The 16476-nt window shown below is 38.5% G+C and overlaps 1 long non-coding RNA gene across 2 annotated transcripts in view; it reads left to right on the forward strand.

The window, feature by feature from the left end:
• LOC140623486 (uncharacterized) overlaps positions 1–16476 on the forward strand; it is a 109552-nt gene that overhangs the window by 14654 nt on the left and 78422 nt on the right. For both annotated transcript variants that reach the window (XR_012023096.1, XR_012023097.1), the window contains 3 exons: positions 4669–4867; positions 7155–7223; positions 10242–11175. This is a non-coding gene — a long non-coding RNA (uncharacterized lncRNA). The remainder of the gene's footprint in view (positions 1–4668; positions 4868–7154; positions 7224–10241; positions 11176–16476) is intronic.

Genomic DNA, 16476 nt, shown 5'->3' on the forward strand with positions numbered 1-16476 from the left:
GAATCTGTTCCTTGTCTTTTTCAGCTTCTGGAGGTTGCTAGCATTCCTAGTTTGGCTGCCAAATCACCCCAACTTCTGTTTCTGTCATCACAGCAGCTTATTCTAGTTATGACCTACCCAGGTCCCTCTTAGAAGGACCCTTGTTATTTTATTGGGCCTACCAGGATTATCTCACCATCATAAGGTCATTAATTTAATCACATCAGAAAGTTCCATTGCCATGCAAGGAACCTATATCCATAGGTTCTAGGGATTAGGGTGTGGATATCTTTGGGAGGGGGCATACTTTTCAGACTACAACACTTTCTCAGTATTTAAAACCAAAGAACTTATTTCCTTTGTCATTGTGCACTAGCAACTTTTCCAGCTTGTCCTTCTCAGCCCAGCTCACTGAACCATGAGTGTGTTTTGTGAACTGTGATTTGAATGAGGCACTTTATTGAGCCCACATATATGGCTTGCTTATTTCAGGACACAATACTTCCCTAAAGCTGTGATTCCATGTCATGATTATCCATTGTATGATAGACGGTGAGTTCCTTGAGAGCAGAGCTCATATTTTATCCATTTCCTTATACCTTATGCCTAATATTACACAGTAAGTGTTCGGGAAATATTTGTCATATTAAATCAAATATTTATTAATGCCAAAGTCTTTTTTTTTCATGAAACCCAAATTTCCTTCTATTTCCTTCTCTATTAATTATATCACTCTCTAAACACATATCCAAGTTTGAAACTGTGATAATTTATATCAGGGGTCAACAAACTATGGCCCTTAGGCCAAGTCTAGCTGATGCCTGTTCCTGAAGTTTAATTGGAACATTGCTGAGTTGAATAGTTGTGACAAAGACTATTGGATGGCAAAGCCTAAAATATTTACTAGTGTGCCCTCCACAAAAAATGTTTGCTAACTGTTGAGTTTCATGATAATTAATGCACAACAAGTTATCACCCGGGTTGGGAAAAAATTTTATCCACATCACTTTCTTAAGTATGACCTCTTCTCACTGATTCTTCCCCAACTCATCCTCAATCCTCACTTATACTAACTGCCACCTTGTTGTTGACCTGCTCATAAGTCAAGAGTAATAGCTGTGATCTTGGGAGGGCAGGAATCATAGTTGTCTTTCTTCCTTAGCTGTACTCAGTAACTGTTGGTTATGTGCAGTGTGTTCTTCTCCAAGTATCTGACTTATTGTTTATGATCTTCTTTGGCTTTCTTTTTTTTTTATAAGATTTTATTTATTTATTCATGAGAGACACATAGAGAGAGGCAGACACACAGGCAGAGGGAGAAGCAGGCTCCTTGGGGGGAGCCCAATGCGAGACCTGATCCCAGGACCCCAGGACCATGGTCTGAGCTGAAGGCAGAAGCTAAACCACTGAGCCACCCAGGCATCTCTTCTCTAGGCTTTCTTATAGATATTTCATGTAGAGACTGAAGTTCTTTGGACAATACTTACCTGCATCTTACTGCAGCTTACTGCAAATAGATGTTTCAGGGCTCATTAAAGGAGAGCCTCCAAATGGGCAAAAAGCCCCAATATGGCATTGTGGAAAAACAGAGAAAATTATGCAAAGGGGTAAGAATAAAATGTTTACTGATTTTCTATTGTGCTTTTAGTGATTTTAAAGTGTATTGCCTAACAACAAAGTAATCAATGATAAGAAAAAGAAAGCTGGGACATCAAAATGGCTCAGTCAGTTAAGCTCTGCTTTCAGCTCAGGTCATGATCTCAGGGTCCTGGGAATTGGGCTTTCCTGCCCAGTGAGAACTCTGTTTCTCCCTCTACCTCTGCCCCTCCCCGCCCGCCCCCCATGCTCTTGGCCATGTGCACGGCTTTCTCTCTTTCTCCCCTCAAACAAGTAAAATCTTAAAAAAGAAAAAAAAAAAAAGGAAAGGAAAATCTATGTAGCATAAAGTGGATAAAGTGGTACCTTATGTTTCATCTTGTATCTAAAATATAAAAAATATGTATAAACCGCAAATATAACAATGAGAACAGCAAACCTTGCTTGGTAATGGTAAGAAAGACATGTCTTATTCTGGACTCATTGAGTGTATTACTAACCACAGAGGTCAAGATGAGTGAGATTAAAGTGTTTAACATGTTTCTCTTTTTGAAGCCTCCCCAGATTCTAACTGGAAGGGTTAGTCTTCTCATCTTCTATATTGTCATTGGATGAAGACAGAAAACCGATGAACCTATTTCCTCAGATATTCTACTGACCTGATGACAAAACAATCTAAGCTTTCACAGGACTTCCTGAAGTGGAAAGATAACTCTTGATGTTTAATTTTAGAACTTTATGTGGGCAAAAAACCTTGGCACACATTTCTGTCACCCACTGGCAAAACAAAACAAAACAAAACAAAACAAAACAAAACAAAACAAAAACCAGCATTAAAAACTATCAGATGCATCTAGAAAAATGAGCTGCTCCCAAACCTGAGCTAATAACCACACGAATGGGTGAGAAGACAAAAAAAGTTACCTCAAGGTGGGAATGGTCTGTTGGGGAGACAGGGGGCAAAGGTAATAGTTTTCGTGGGGCTTTTGGGGGTTATTTTTTCTCTGATTGTAGCAACGCAGATTAATTTTGTACTTATAAGATGTTTTAATACCACCTGCCCCAAAGATCACAAATAGTCATATATGAGCCTGGGAATAGGTATTTAAAAATTCTGAAGTCTAGAAATATTTCAGTTAGCCAAAATTTGAAAAAAATGATAGAGTATACATGCATCACACTGAGATACTTAAAGACACATGCATATGTTTGCCCACATCTATCGATATTCTCTATCTAGATATTGATCATCTACTTACCTACCTATGTATTGTTCTATAGCAAATGGCCAGAGCAGTTGTTGCCAAAAATGCATAGTTTTTAACATACAATTACAATAATAATGATGTCTGTAAAAGATAGGGTGAATAGTAATGATATTTTCTCTTAAATGTTGCTTCATAGCTGAGTCCTAGAAAACAGAAATACTGCATTTTTTACTTACAGATTACAATTTATAGACTCCTCATCTTCTTTTTTTTTTTTTCCCATCATGACCCACTACAGCCTTTGAGTATAAATGTGCCACTCTGACTAAGGTTAAGATGAGTGTTTAATTTGTCACTATAATAGGAAAAACATACTGGATTCGGAAGACTATTTTTACACAAATTTCATATACACGCCAACTCAATCAATAGTCTTACCCAAAACATAAAGCCTAATTCCTTTTGGGTGATATTTCAATGTTACAAGATTGTCGAACAATCATGGACAAGATTTAACTTCCATGTTAATATGAAGGATAGGTCACTTTTTATTGCTGAAAGAGTCAACATAATTACGTAATATTTTATAGAAGTTAAGAAACAGTGACAAATCTCTGATCTTTTAAGTCTCTGTCTATACCTTGTTTTAACCTAGAAACTATTCCTCTGACAGCTCATGTTTAAATCTTATTAGGTATACACTTAAAATTATGCCAAAACTCCACCCCTGCCAACCACACTATCACCCTCATCACCTCCTACATTCCTTCTATCTTACTTAGTATTTCTAAAATCTTTTTAATCTTATTGTTTCCTTCTCCCACTCTATCCCATAGTTAGTACTTATTTTTGCTCCACTTTTTGGATTTGAATATTATTCTGATTAAGAAGTGTCAAGATTCAATCTCCAAATTTTCCTTTGCTCAAACATCTCCTTAAACCCACTCAAATGCTTATCTCACCAGGGTCCCCAAATGCCCTATTGAGTTTGAGAGTCTAGTAATGTGGATTTCACTATTTTTCTTATTGAAAATGTAGACTATAGGTTAAGTAAAAAGCAAAACTAAAAACAAGTCTCATCTTGACCTTCTCCAATTCTTCTTTATTATTGAGGCTCTAACAATGGGAAGTGAGCAAACCATCTCCACTGTCAGAGCAGGGGCAGTACAGCCTCTTTGAGGTTGGGCATTATTTCCAAACCTCATTTAGATGTAGTATAGTAAGATAGATGGGGTTGCAAAGTGGAGTAGGATCAGAATAGAAGAGGAATCTGTGGAGATCACCTGGCTCTGTTGAAAGGCAAGGGGAAGCAATCTCTGTCCTTAACTTACCTGTTAAGTTACCTGTTCTTGACTTACTTATTTAACTGACCTGTTAGGCAATTTCTGAGCTTCTCAGACTCATCATCTGTAAAGGGAGCTCATGAGATCCATCTTGTATGACACTGGGCATAATGTATTTAAGGCACATAGCACAGTACTTAACACAAGTGAAACTTATATAATGGCAATTTGTGTTAATTTGTTTTTACTTCAAAGAAATCAGATCCCAGGTTATAAATGAATTAAGAAAGAGTTAAATTTTTCAGAGATGCTGTGGCAAACACATCTTTATCCTGGAGTATCAAGTGAATGTGAGAGGGAGTTTTAAGGGTTTGGCTGTGACAAGATTTGTTTTCAGCACACAGTTGGAAAGCCATCACCATCACACCCACTCAATGCTTTTCTCACCAACGTCTCCAAATGCCCTCACATCTGAGAGTCTACTAATACAGATTTCACAGTTCTTTCTATTGAAAATGTAGAGTTCATGTACCTTAGTTTGGGTTGCTACAATAAATACCAGAGACTAGGTGCCTTAAAGAACAAACATTTGTTTCTTACAGTTCTGGAGGCTGGGAAATCCAAGATCAAGATGCCAGGTGATTCAATGTCTGATGAGGGCTTGTTTCCTGGTTCCCAGACAGCTATCTTCCTGCTGTATCCTGACACGGTGGAGAAGGCAAGAAAATTCTTAGGGGTCCCTTGTATAAGGGCGTTAATCCCATTTGCAAGATGCCCGCGTGACCCAATTGTCTTCCAAGGGTACCATCTCTTAATACCATTATATTGGGGGTGTGATTTCAGTATTTGAATTTTAGGGGAAACATTCAGTCCATTCCAAATAGGTTAAATAAAAAGTACAACTAAAAGCAATGGTTCATTTCTCTTGATCCATTAAGCACTGCTTGCTTCTCCCCTAGGACATATTTTCTTTTTTAGCTAAAAAATGACATATTAGAGCTATGTGCCAATGGCACCTGATAACCTCTATTTTCAGTAGGAGTATCTAGAATGTAATTATGACATTCAACCACAAATTATGGCAGAATATGGCTCTGTTCCTTATGTACCACAAGAAGGGAGAAGTGAGAGTTAGGTTAGTGTGTTTTCTCTAAAAGGCCAATTAATTATTTGGCTATTATTTACTCAAGGAATTTAGGAATGTCTTGAGGATCTTCATTTTGAAATAGTTATACACACTACATTTGGAGAAAGTTATTTACATAGAACTCATCTGTGAGAAACAAAGAGATAAAAGAGCCATCGAGCTCCTGGTAGTTGGCCTTACTTCCCCACGTCCTATTACAGACAGCCTGTTGACTTCTGATGACAGTGGGGGTGAGGGAGCAACACCACTGGGTTCTGCTTTTCCTCTGACAATGCATATGACCCCAGACAATTCAAAAATCTATCTGGGTCTCATATTTTTCATCTAGAAAATATGGGAGTTGGACTAGATGACTACATTCCTTCTAGCCCTAACATTAGATCTACATCATTATTTGAATTTTTGTTTTGACCCTTCACATCCTCCAGGGACTCTGGGTGCAGGAAATGAAAACTGGACAGGAAGTTAGGAGTCCTGCTTGCTTACCCGATAGTGAAGTGATAATGGTCACCACTCTCTGGGCCTCAACTTTCTTTTCTGAAATGGGGTCCAGTGGAGAGCAAAGCAGGCATCTTTCTTGCCCACAGAACAGGGCTGAAGGGTGTGGGGAAGGGAGTATAGAGCAGATGATGTCAAGATTCTTTACATCTCTTAAATTCTTTGAGGTATCTTAGACATTTTGTCTATCATTACTTAAGCAAAGCTAACATGAGAGGATTTTATGGAATCTCCTGTTTTTTGTTTTGCTAGGTTTTTTTTTTTTTTTTTAAAGATTGACTAGTAAGAAGAACACAGTTCCTAAAAATATTTTAAAAATCCAGTATCCTGATAATATGGATTTCTTATAAATCCAGGAATCAAAGTGGATTATAGGAAAACAGGATTTAGCCACAAAATTATTTTCTTTTTCAACTGTATTGAGTGTGTGAGTTTAATGAGCAACACTTAGTTAATATTACTTCAAATCCTTGCCCTTACTTATTAAGAACAATAAAGGAAAGAAAAATGCACATTGTGTTACTGTATATTATTAATCTTACAGATTGCTATTTCTGAGAATTGCAAAGAAAAATTAATCTTAATGATTCAGGAAAAGCAGTGCATTGCTCTTTACCATGGAGTAATTTGTATGCGTGCAATTAACTGTCCTTCCCGACACAGAAAATCCTAGAGGTTAGAAAGGACATGCCATTGTTTGCTGTTTAGTAGATGTAGATTGGTAAATTAAGCAGCAAGGAAGATAAACAAATAAAACTAAATATAGCTTTATACAAAAAAAAAAAAAAAAAAAAAACAACCACTTTCCAGTTGCCTTCTTTAAAATTTCCCAAGCTCAAACTACTGTAAGAAATATGAACTGGAATGCTTTCTTTCAAATTGCGTATCAAGAGGTCACTAGCCCTCATTTTATAGATTATCTGGGATCAGCTCAACTGAGTCATTAATGGACAAAGACATATCTATACATGAGTAAATAAACAAAAGAATACATGCATAAAATCTCTAGGTTATGACCTTTTAAAATATGGTATTTATTCATTATGAGTTCCTTACGATTCATCAGCATATAGCAAGCACTGGCCTAACGAATTCTTGTTGCTATTACCATTGTTAATTTCTCTGTCGTTTTGTTCTTGGCCCATTAACATCAAAGTCCAAATAGCTAGAAGTGTCTTTAAGTAGGGCCTAATATTTTTAAAAAATTAAATGAATTATTCAAAATTCTTAGGATTTTTCAAATACAGCATAAGTTTTCATATAACATAACCATTCATTTTAGGAGTACAATCCTAGCACATTACAAAAAGGGGACAAAATAAAATCGTGATTTACCTAAGAGAGGAAGCTGACTCGGATGCTTTAGCAATAAAAGCTATTTTTCTTGAATGAAGAAAATATTGCTTAAGATCTCCACTTTAAAAACTTTTTTTTTTTTGCCAGTACTTTCTTCAGAGATTTATAACTAAATAACACCCTGAAAAATTCTCTACAGAAGACATCTGAAGCCAGGTAAACGAAGAGCAGAGAAACATTCTGTCAGAAGTAGCTAGGCCTTCTCATTGTGTCAACTCAGCACAAATGTGTCATAAGCTGGAAAGCTGCCTGTCTTGACCTTGTAGCATAAAACCATTATTAACAGAGCCTTGAATGATGGACCTTGAGAGGTCCTCCAAGACGTCATCCTGAAGGCAAGGGTATCATTGAAAAACAAAAAGGGCATGAGCTCATTTAGATTATGAGATTCTGAGAAGATTCTGTAAATATAAACTAGTGTGTGTGTAAACCCATATACAGCTGGGCTGGGGGTTTGGAGGACACTGAGGACTAATATAATATAATATAATATAATATAATATAATATAATAATTTATATAATTATTATTATATTATATAAATATAATAATTTCAGTTATTATTCCTTGATTTCACTGCTCCTCAGAATTCTCAGTGGAACTCTGACTCTCTCCTTTCTTTCCACCCCCACTTAAGGATTCTGAGGATTTCATGTTCTTCCCTAGTGGCTGCTATAACTTTGCTGCTACAGAAGCCCAGATCATTCTAGAGCCTGTCAGTGTTACTGCTCCTGTGGTTCTCATTCAGCATTCCTATTGCTTTCCCTTCCTGTCACCACTCTCCCTTGCTGTCAGAACCTCCGCCATGTGTACTAACAATGATGGAGAGAAGTTTCTCCATCATGGATTACTGCTTTCTAGGTCTCCAAGGCTCAACCTTGTTGCTTTTTCCTTACTAATGCTGAATTAGGAATTTTGAACATGATTACCAGAGCCCAAGGGTAGCACAGCAAATGTGCTCCATGTCAATGATGGCTCAGTGACACAAAATGAGGCACATGTTTTATCAGCCTGGTATCTCTGCCTTCTCTTATGCTGTATTTCTCTCCTCCTATCCTGTGGGTGTGCTAATATAATTACCCTGAAGATGAGGCCCACAGTTTCCTCTCCTAATGTCCAGGGGATCCTGCTAATAGAACTTTTGGTGGTATGGTCTGATTCCCAGATTCTCCAAGGCAAATAGAGTGATCAGAATCTGTATTAGTTCTATTGCTGCTGTAACAAATTACCACAAATGTAGTGACTTAAGACAACACAAATTTATTACCTTATAGCTCATAGGTCAGGAGTCTGGAATGGATATTTATCAAGGTGCCAGCAGGTTAAATTTCTTTTCGGAGGCTCTCAGGGAGAACACGTTTTCTATTCAGACTGTCGGCAGAACACAGTTCCTTGTAGTGGTAAGGATGAGTTTCATCTTTTCTTGCTTCCTGCTGTGGATCATTTCTAGCTTCTAGATGGCACCACATTTTTCAGATCAAAGCCTATTACATCCATGTTCCAAGCTAATAACAGATGTGACTCTTCTTCATGCTTAGAATCTTTCCTCATTCTTCTTCCATTCCATTTCATGACCTCTTTGCCTCCCTTTTCTACTTTTAAGGACTTATGTGATTAGATTGGGCCTTCTAATCTGAAGGTCTTTATCCTTAATCACATCTGCAAAAATCTTTCTTTCACGTAAAATAACATATTCTCAGGTTCTAGGGATTAAAATGTGCACATCTTTGGGGGAGGTCATTATTCTGACCACCACAGAATCTTCTCAGTGATTCTCATTGTCTTGTTGCTTCCAAAACCTTGACTAGTGTCTCATAGAAAGTTATAGACTCATATTATGCTCTGTACGAGAAGCCTTTTTGATTGAATTAAAAAACTGAGATAAATGGAAAGGAAGATACTCATTAGATTATTAAATGGAGTAGGCCAAATGGCTTCAGATACAGATAGATCCAGCAATTGGCCTTTCTTCATCATGTGATACATCATTCCTCTGCTAGTTACAAATCCAGGCAAGTTGTTTCTTTGTCTCTAAGCTTTTGCTCTATCATTCTACCAATGTAGTAGAAAGGAAAGTTCTCAAGAGTTCCAACAAAATTTTGGGAGATAATTTTCATTCACTCTATTTGGTCATATGACCAGTCCAAGATTGGAACCAGTTACACTGTAGTCAGGATGATGCAGTGCTTTATTGGCTAAGTATGGGGTCAGGCCCACTGTAATCCATTCCCATGGACTGAGAATGGATGAAGGTACTAACGCTCAAAGGGCATGTGAATTCTGGGCAGGCAAAAACAACAGATGTCTACTATTTTTTTCTAGGAATTTTGGGGAAATACTACATAGAGATTTAAAATCTAAAGATTAAAATAGAAGTTGCAGGAGAAAGAAACAACAGAGTAGGTGGTCTTTATACAACGTACATTATAGAATATTATAGAATATTCATGTGAATAAATCAGAAGCTTAACTTTCATGTAAATATTGCATATTTATGTGCACCCTTCCATATATCATCTGTGTAATTTTATACAAATTACTCAATCTCCTTTCTCATATGTAAAGTAAAGAAATAGTTCCCCCCTTTCAGCATGCGAAAGACCCACCACAGAGTCCGGCATCTTGTTGATGTTCAATGAATGGCAGATATCCCTATTGTCATCATCATTTTAATAAACCTCAGCCTTTTTCACTGTCAGAAGAACAGTTTAAGTTACAGCACTTCTACATTTAAGTCTTCCTTGAGGGCAAGTCAGCTACTTGCAATGCTCTGCTTTAAATGTCAGACTTTAAATGAAATTTTGTTCAATTTGTTCTGAAGCCATTAGACCTTCTTATTGATTCAGCTCTGAGGAAAACCCCAATAGTTTTAAATATATTGATGCTAGTTGAAGTAAATTTTAATTTAACATAAACCAAAGGCAAAGTTAGGCCAGACTAGCGATTTTGCCAACATGAAGTTTGCACCCTTCTAAGATTCCTTTCACTGCTTCTCTACATTAAATCACGTTTCATTTTATTAGCCAGGATGGATAGGATCCTGAACCTGCATGACTCTCTTCTCAAACCCTTTTTTTCTTACAGAGGGACATTTCCTACTGATAAATAGGATTGTCTGTAAGTTTTTTAACGGCATGAGGTATTTCTCATTCTCTGTTTTGACACTGTTTTGCAGTCCGGTGCTGAGTCTACAATTATCTGCTAAGAATTTTTGGATACTGGTTTAGAAGTAAGGTTGTGGAATATACACATATGTGTTTGTATGTGGTTTGATTACAAAGTTGGGGTAAGTATAACTGAATTGCAGTGGGAGAAAAATGAAGGAAAAAGTAGAGAATGATAATAAAAAGGAAAACAATTTTAAATTAACAATTAGAAATCAACTTGGAGTCCAAAGCCAGATTCAGGGGTGCTGTTGAACCTTCTGACATCCTCTGCAAAATTTCAAGGATATGTTTGCATGCGTGTCTTCTGGCAGAGGATTTTCATAAGCAGATAAGCTATCCAGGACGGCTTTTCTTCTTCTTTTTTTTTTTTTTCTTTTTTAATTTATCCAGTGTTATTGGGCAGGGTGCAAGGATCTTATGTCATAGAATCATCTTAGCAAATGCACTTCAAATGATTTATATTGTTTTTCAGATTTTTTTTTTTAAAGGCTTGAAGGACAGAGGAAATTCTCCTGCACACCAACAACCCTCCTCCTCCTAGAGGATTCCTAAAGTGATAGATAAATCCATTGTTCCCTAAGGCTTGTTGAGATGTCCTAGCACATGCTATAATAAAAAAATGTGATGAGGTCAAGAGTTTGCACTTCGCCAGTCAAATCCTTAGCTCAAAGGTTTTAAATTTGGGAATTCATATCACTTCTGTTGTCTGGAGCTAGCCTAGTTAATGAGGAGCTGGAGGAGCATGCTACCTAAATAAATGTGATGTGTGGGTGGCCGGTGTGAACACAGGTGTTGAAAAGATGGAAACTGGGCCTGGCCTCGCTGAGTCAGAATCTAATGAGGGTAGAGAGTGAGAGAACTACTAACCTGATCCTATATGCTGCTCCTAGGAGGCGGAGTTTGCTGGTGAGAGATACTCCACATGGACATAAGGAGGGGTGGGTAAGTAAGAGGAAACATTTTAAGGGGCGGGTAATAATAACAGCTAACATTTGGTGCAAGCTTATCACTTGTTGTACACAGTTGTAAACATTTTATATGTATTTTCTCATTTAATCCTTCCAAATCTTTGTCAGGTAGATTCTATAATACCCCTATATTTTGCAGTCAGGAAGCTGAGGCCAGAGAGATTGAGTAACTTGCTCAAAGTCTCACAGTGAGTAAGCAGCATAGTAGAGTTTGAAGCCAGGCAGAGGGGCTCCATTGCCCGCCCTCATCACCACTACACAATATACCAGTCCTCTTCTAGCCCTTTCCTTTGGCCAGCACGAACTGGCCAAGCACTAAAATCTTCAGCCCCTCTTGAGCTCCATGTCAATGAAAACAGCACTGAAAGTTCAAGGGGAACTTCTTTCTTTCATGTACTTGAAATCTTACCAAGTTTCCTGCCCACTCAATCCCCCTCCCCCTGGGTCACATTGGAAGAACTGAGTTTACCTGGGTTCCCAGGTAAGCATAGGGCTGCAGCCTCACCTTGCTCCAGGTCCTATTGTAGATGGTGTCCCTGCTGCTTCCTCTTTTGCCTTTGTTCTTTGCTGTCCTGGACTCTTTCCCCATTAGCTGGGGCCCTAAAACTCTCAACTTCTCTTCATTTAGCTTTTTAAAGCTTCCTTACCCTAGGAAGTGATAACTGCTGACGGTGTTAACTTGTGTAGAATTGAAACAAAACTGCCCAAGACCTCACCGCACTGCTGGATAGAAGTCTCTGCCAATGTTCTGGGTTAGATTGAGCTGGCTCAAGTCCCAGCTGTGTAATGTTAGGCAAAGTAATTATGTTCCTGAATCCTCAGTTTCCTCATTTGTAAAATGAGGCTAAGAAAATACCCCTCATTGACATTGCCATGAAATTTAAATAAGGTGATGCGGGTAAAGTTCCTTGCTCAAATTGAGCACTCAAAGAAATGTTAGCTATTAATTATGTCCTTCCTCCAGACCAAACCGTGAGAAGTTCAACTTTGTGGCTTGTGATGCTGATTCTTTCCTAAAAGGGTTTAGCTTCTTGGTGCATCTTCATTCAGAGCCTACTTTACGCCGGTACGGGGCCCTCCTTTGCAGTGTGCTTTGTGGCTAAGTTTACACAACTTATGGCGGTCGTGGTTCTGGAAGCTGGGGGCCTTGGTCAAGGTAGGACCAATGAAGGTCAAGATAGCTCAGTGTTTACAAGAGGGCCATGTGGCTTAGGGGAGGAAGAAGGAGTGGATGGGCAGTGCTGTGGATCTAAAGACTATAAAATCACAGGGTTTCTCTCCAGTGAGCCTTTTAATGAGTCACAGTGGGGGCACGATTTAATTCATGTTCCAGCAGAGAGTGGAACTGAGAGTCTTCGTACTTTTCCTGGCCTTTATATGTCATTTTCAGGACCAGGAAAGGGGTTAGGCTTGCAGGGGGATCTTGCGGCATACGAGTATTAGTTTTCTATTACTGCTGTAACAAATTGCCACAAATTTATAGCTGAAAACAGGATAAATTTATTAGTTTACAGTTCAGGAGGTCAGAAGTCTAAAATAAGTCTGCAGGGCTGTGTTCCTTTCAAGGGCTTTATGTGAAAATCCATCTCTGCCATTTCCAACTGTGTTCTTGGGCTTGTAGCTTCTCCCTCCATTTTCAAAGTTCATGATGTAGTATTTTCAAATCTCTGTCTCTCTCTCTGACCTCTGTTTTCCTGGTCATATCTCTTAGTCTCCTGCCTCCCTCTTTCACTTGTGATCACATCATACTACCTGATAATCCAGGCTAATTTCCCTCTCTCAAGATTCTTAATCACCTCTGCAAAGTTCCTTTTACCATGTTCAATAACATATTCACAGGTCCTGGGGATGAGGATGTGGGATCCTTTGGGAGGGCATTCCTCTGTGCTTTGTGGAGCAGGACAAGCTCATGCAAGGGAAATACAGCAGGCTCTGACAGACAGCCTGGCCGTGTAGTTTCTTTTTTCCAGTGACAATCTTCATTGTTGCCATGTAGAACCACGGTCCTACTAACTGTGCTTAAGTTATAACTCTCTACTAGATAAGGAGATGTTGTGTTATGCAAAAGCTTGCAAAATATGGGATTTAGGATGTTTAAAATATGTGCCCATTCTCAAATGCTGACAACTCTTTTTGCCTATAAAATGAAGTGTTGATATTTTATATAAAACACACAATACCATACATTTTTTTAACAAATTGAAGAAAACCCACACCAAATATAGGTTCAGAAATTTACTTCAAAGATAAAGATATTAAATTCTCAGAAAGGAAAAGGGATGATACTTTCATAGAAATAGTCACTAGTCCCTGGGATCCACAGTGTGTGTTTAAGATACCTAATAGCAGCAGACACCCAATATAGGTCCTATTGCAACATCAGTTTTTAGGACATTTTCTTCCCTTAAAATGGCTCACCAGTGCCCAGAGGGATTGGTAGATATGAGAAAAATATTTGGTAGAGATGGTAGGTAGAGGTGTGAAACTATTTTTAAAAACTTTCGTGAATATCATGGTCATCTATAAGCATAAAGGGTGCCCTCTAGTCTATCCAGACCCCAGTGGGGGGTTGTGTTAGTTTGCTGGTGCTGCCATACTGGGTGGCTTAAGCAACAAAAATTTATTTTCTTACAGGTAGGGTTAATTTTTTCTTTTTCTTTTTTTAAAATTGTATTTATCTATTCATGAGAGACACACAGAGAGAGGCAGAGACATAGGCAGAGGAGAAGCAGGCTCCCTGCAGGGTGCCTGATATGGGACTCGATCCCAGGACCTTGGGATCATGACCTGAGCCTAAGCCTGATCCAGCTGGAGGCTCAACCACTGAGCCACCCAGGCATCCCAGGGTTAGTTTTTTCTGAGGCCTCTCTCCTTGGCTCACAGACAGCTGACTTATCGCTGTGTCCTCACATGATCTTCCCTCTATGGTTTCCTGTCAATCTCCTCTTTTTATAAGAACACCAGCCATATTGAATTAGGACCTACTTTTAGGTCCATCTCCAAATACAGTGACCTTCTGATATACTGGTGGTTAGGACTTCAAACTATAAATTTTGGAGGAATACAAGTAGGCCCATAATAGGGACTGACTGAATTTATTCTTTTACATTATTTTTTGGTGGTGTAATTTGTTCCAGCTGTGTCCATCACCCTTCCGGGTGAAAGAAGGGTAAATTTAGAAATAACAGTCCTTGCCAGTCACTAAGTGGTATTTTCAACCAGGATCAACCTACCAGTTAGCATCACACTGAAACCAAGACAAGATAAACCCATTCTGGGTCCATGTCTCTGTCAGAATTATTCAAAACCATGGGGACTTAGAGGTTACCACAGAAAGTTATTTAAAGCTATCCAAGCTATTATGTGTTGCTTATTTTAGCATTTCATATTAACTCACAATCCTTTTAGGACAGAGGGTTAAATTCTTTGGCTTTTCTCTATTTCAGTCATTTTCTTCTCTTACATCCTAGGGTTTATATTTAAAGTCACTGCTTAGAAATGCAGAAATGTAATTTCATTTTCTGTGATGGAACTCTGCTTGCCCATGAGCTTCCCAGTCTGGTTGGGAAATGAGACTTTAAGTTGTCCCTTCTTGTTTTCTTAGCCTCTTTCACTTCAAATTTTCCTCTTTCCTAGGGTAAGTCAGTGTCACTTCTCCCTTTTCTGCCCCTAGATGGGATCTAGATCCCCAGGGAAGGCCACTGGTTCCTACTTTGATATCCTGTATCCCTTGGTGTTGCTTGAGGCATTGGATTTATCATACAGTGTTCATGAAGCTTGAACTTTAGGGTTTCTCATTTGCAGAGCTTCTTCTGAGCCCTTGGAAGAGGATACAGGGATAGATTTGCATGGTCATCGATTTTGTAACATTTGCAGAAGTAAAATGTTTTAATAGCACTTAAGTCCACTGTTGCTTGCCACTTGATTTCCACTCCACCAAACTTTCCCTCTGATAAAGTAGCTTTGGAGTGGCTATAGGAACTTTGTGAATCTGACCAAGGGAAAGTTGAGATGAGGGTACATTTGGTTTGTATTTCGTGTAATTTATTCATGTGGTTTACAGTCACTTCCATGAATAGTTAAATTATATGCTGGTTAATCTTGGGTAGAAACGGCTTCTAGAAATATTCCTATCATCTGCTGTACCAGCTCAAAATCACTCAGGGCTGAGGTGGTATCACGCAGTACCCGGCACTAGAATTGTATGGGGAGTGGAGGAAAAAAAGACTTGGGAAAAAGCCTATGGAAGATTCTTCTGGTGACTGAAGGGGTAAAATTGTAAGCGGAGGATTTAATTCTCATTGACAACTAGACATAGAAATTTTCCAGTTCAGAAATACACTCAGTAATGCAGCATATACAATGATAAATATGACTTATATATATTTTGTTTTATTATGAAAATAATGCAGACTAGAACTTAGAATTCCTGTGTTTGTAAGGTACAGGCACAAACAGGAGGCACAACTGTGTGTGAGGCCACAGGATTTATGCTTCCCCACTATCACTTATTAAAAAAATTCAATTGACTATCCTTGATGAAAGCCTGAATTGTCTCCCTTTTCATTTTCTCTATAGAAAATATTGTAAAATAATTATCATATGCAGAAGTGACCAAAGAGTATGCACCCATAATTTATGTGAAATGTCTTGCTGAGGTATTAACAAATAATTTTTAAAAATTGTTATATCAAGATTTTATGATACTTGTATTTGTTTGCTTTCATACACTTGTTTTGTTTCCCAAATACTTAAAAAAATCTTTGCTTTCATTCTTAGCATTGTATTTATTGTCTTGGATTGTTTTCCCTCATGGGCCCCCCAAATCCGACAAGCTTCAAGGTTCCCTGTAAATCTCATCTGACTGTCCTTATGTTCCTTGAGTGGTAAACATTGAATGCTGTATGCCCACATGATGGGGACCCAGGACTGCAACTCTGTATTCTGCTTGCCCAGACCCCAGCTCTCTCCAGAACAGTGTTCCTTGAGTATGTACATTTCAATGCATCTCCTCCCGTTTCTGAATTCCAGGAACACCTGACATGCATGGGAATTTAGGATGTGGAAAGCAGAGGTGCCCTGCATGCTACTACAATCCATCCTTCCTTCCTTTCTCCCTTCCCTTCCCTTCCCTTCCCTTCCCTTCCCTTCCCTTCCCTTCCCTTCCCTTCCCTTCCCTTCCCTTCTTCCCTTTCCTTTCCTTCCCTTCCCAAAAGTTTTATTTCTGAGGTTTGTAGAATTTCAAGTTACTTACCCAAACTATTAAGTATAATAA

The sequence above is a fragment of the Canis lupus genome, chromosome 33, assembly GCF_048164855.1.
Source record: "Canis lupus baileyi chromosome 33, mCanLup2.hap1, whole genome shotgun sequence".
Lineage (NCBI taxonomy): Eukaryota > Metazoa > Chordata > Mammalia > Carnivora > Canidae > Canis > Canis lupus.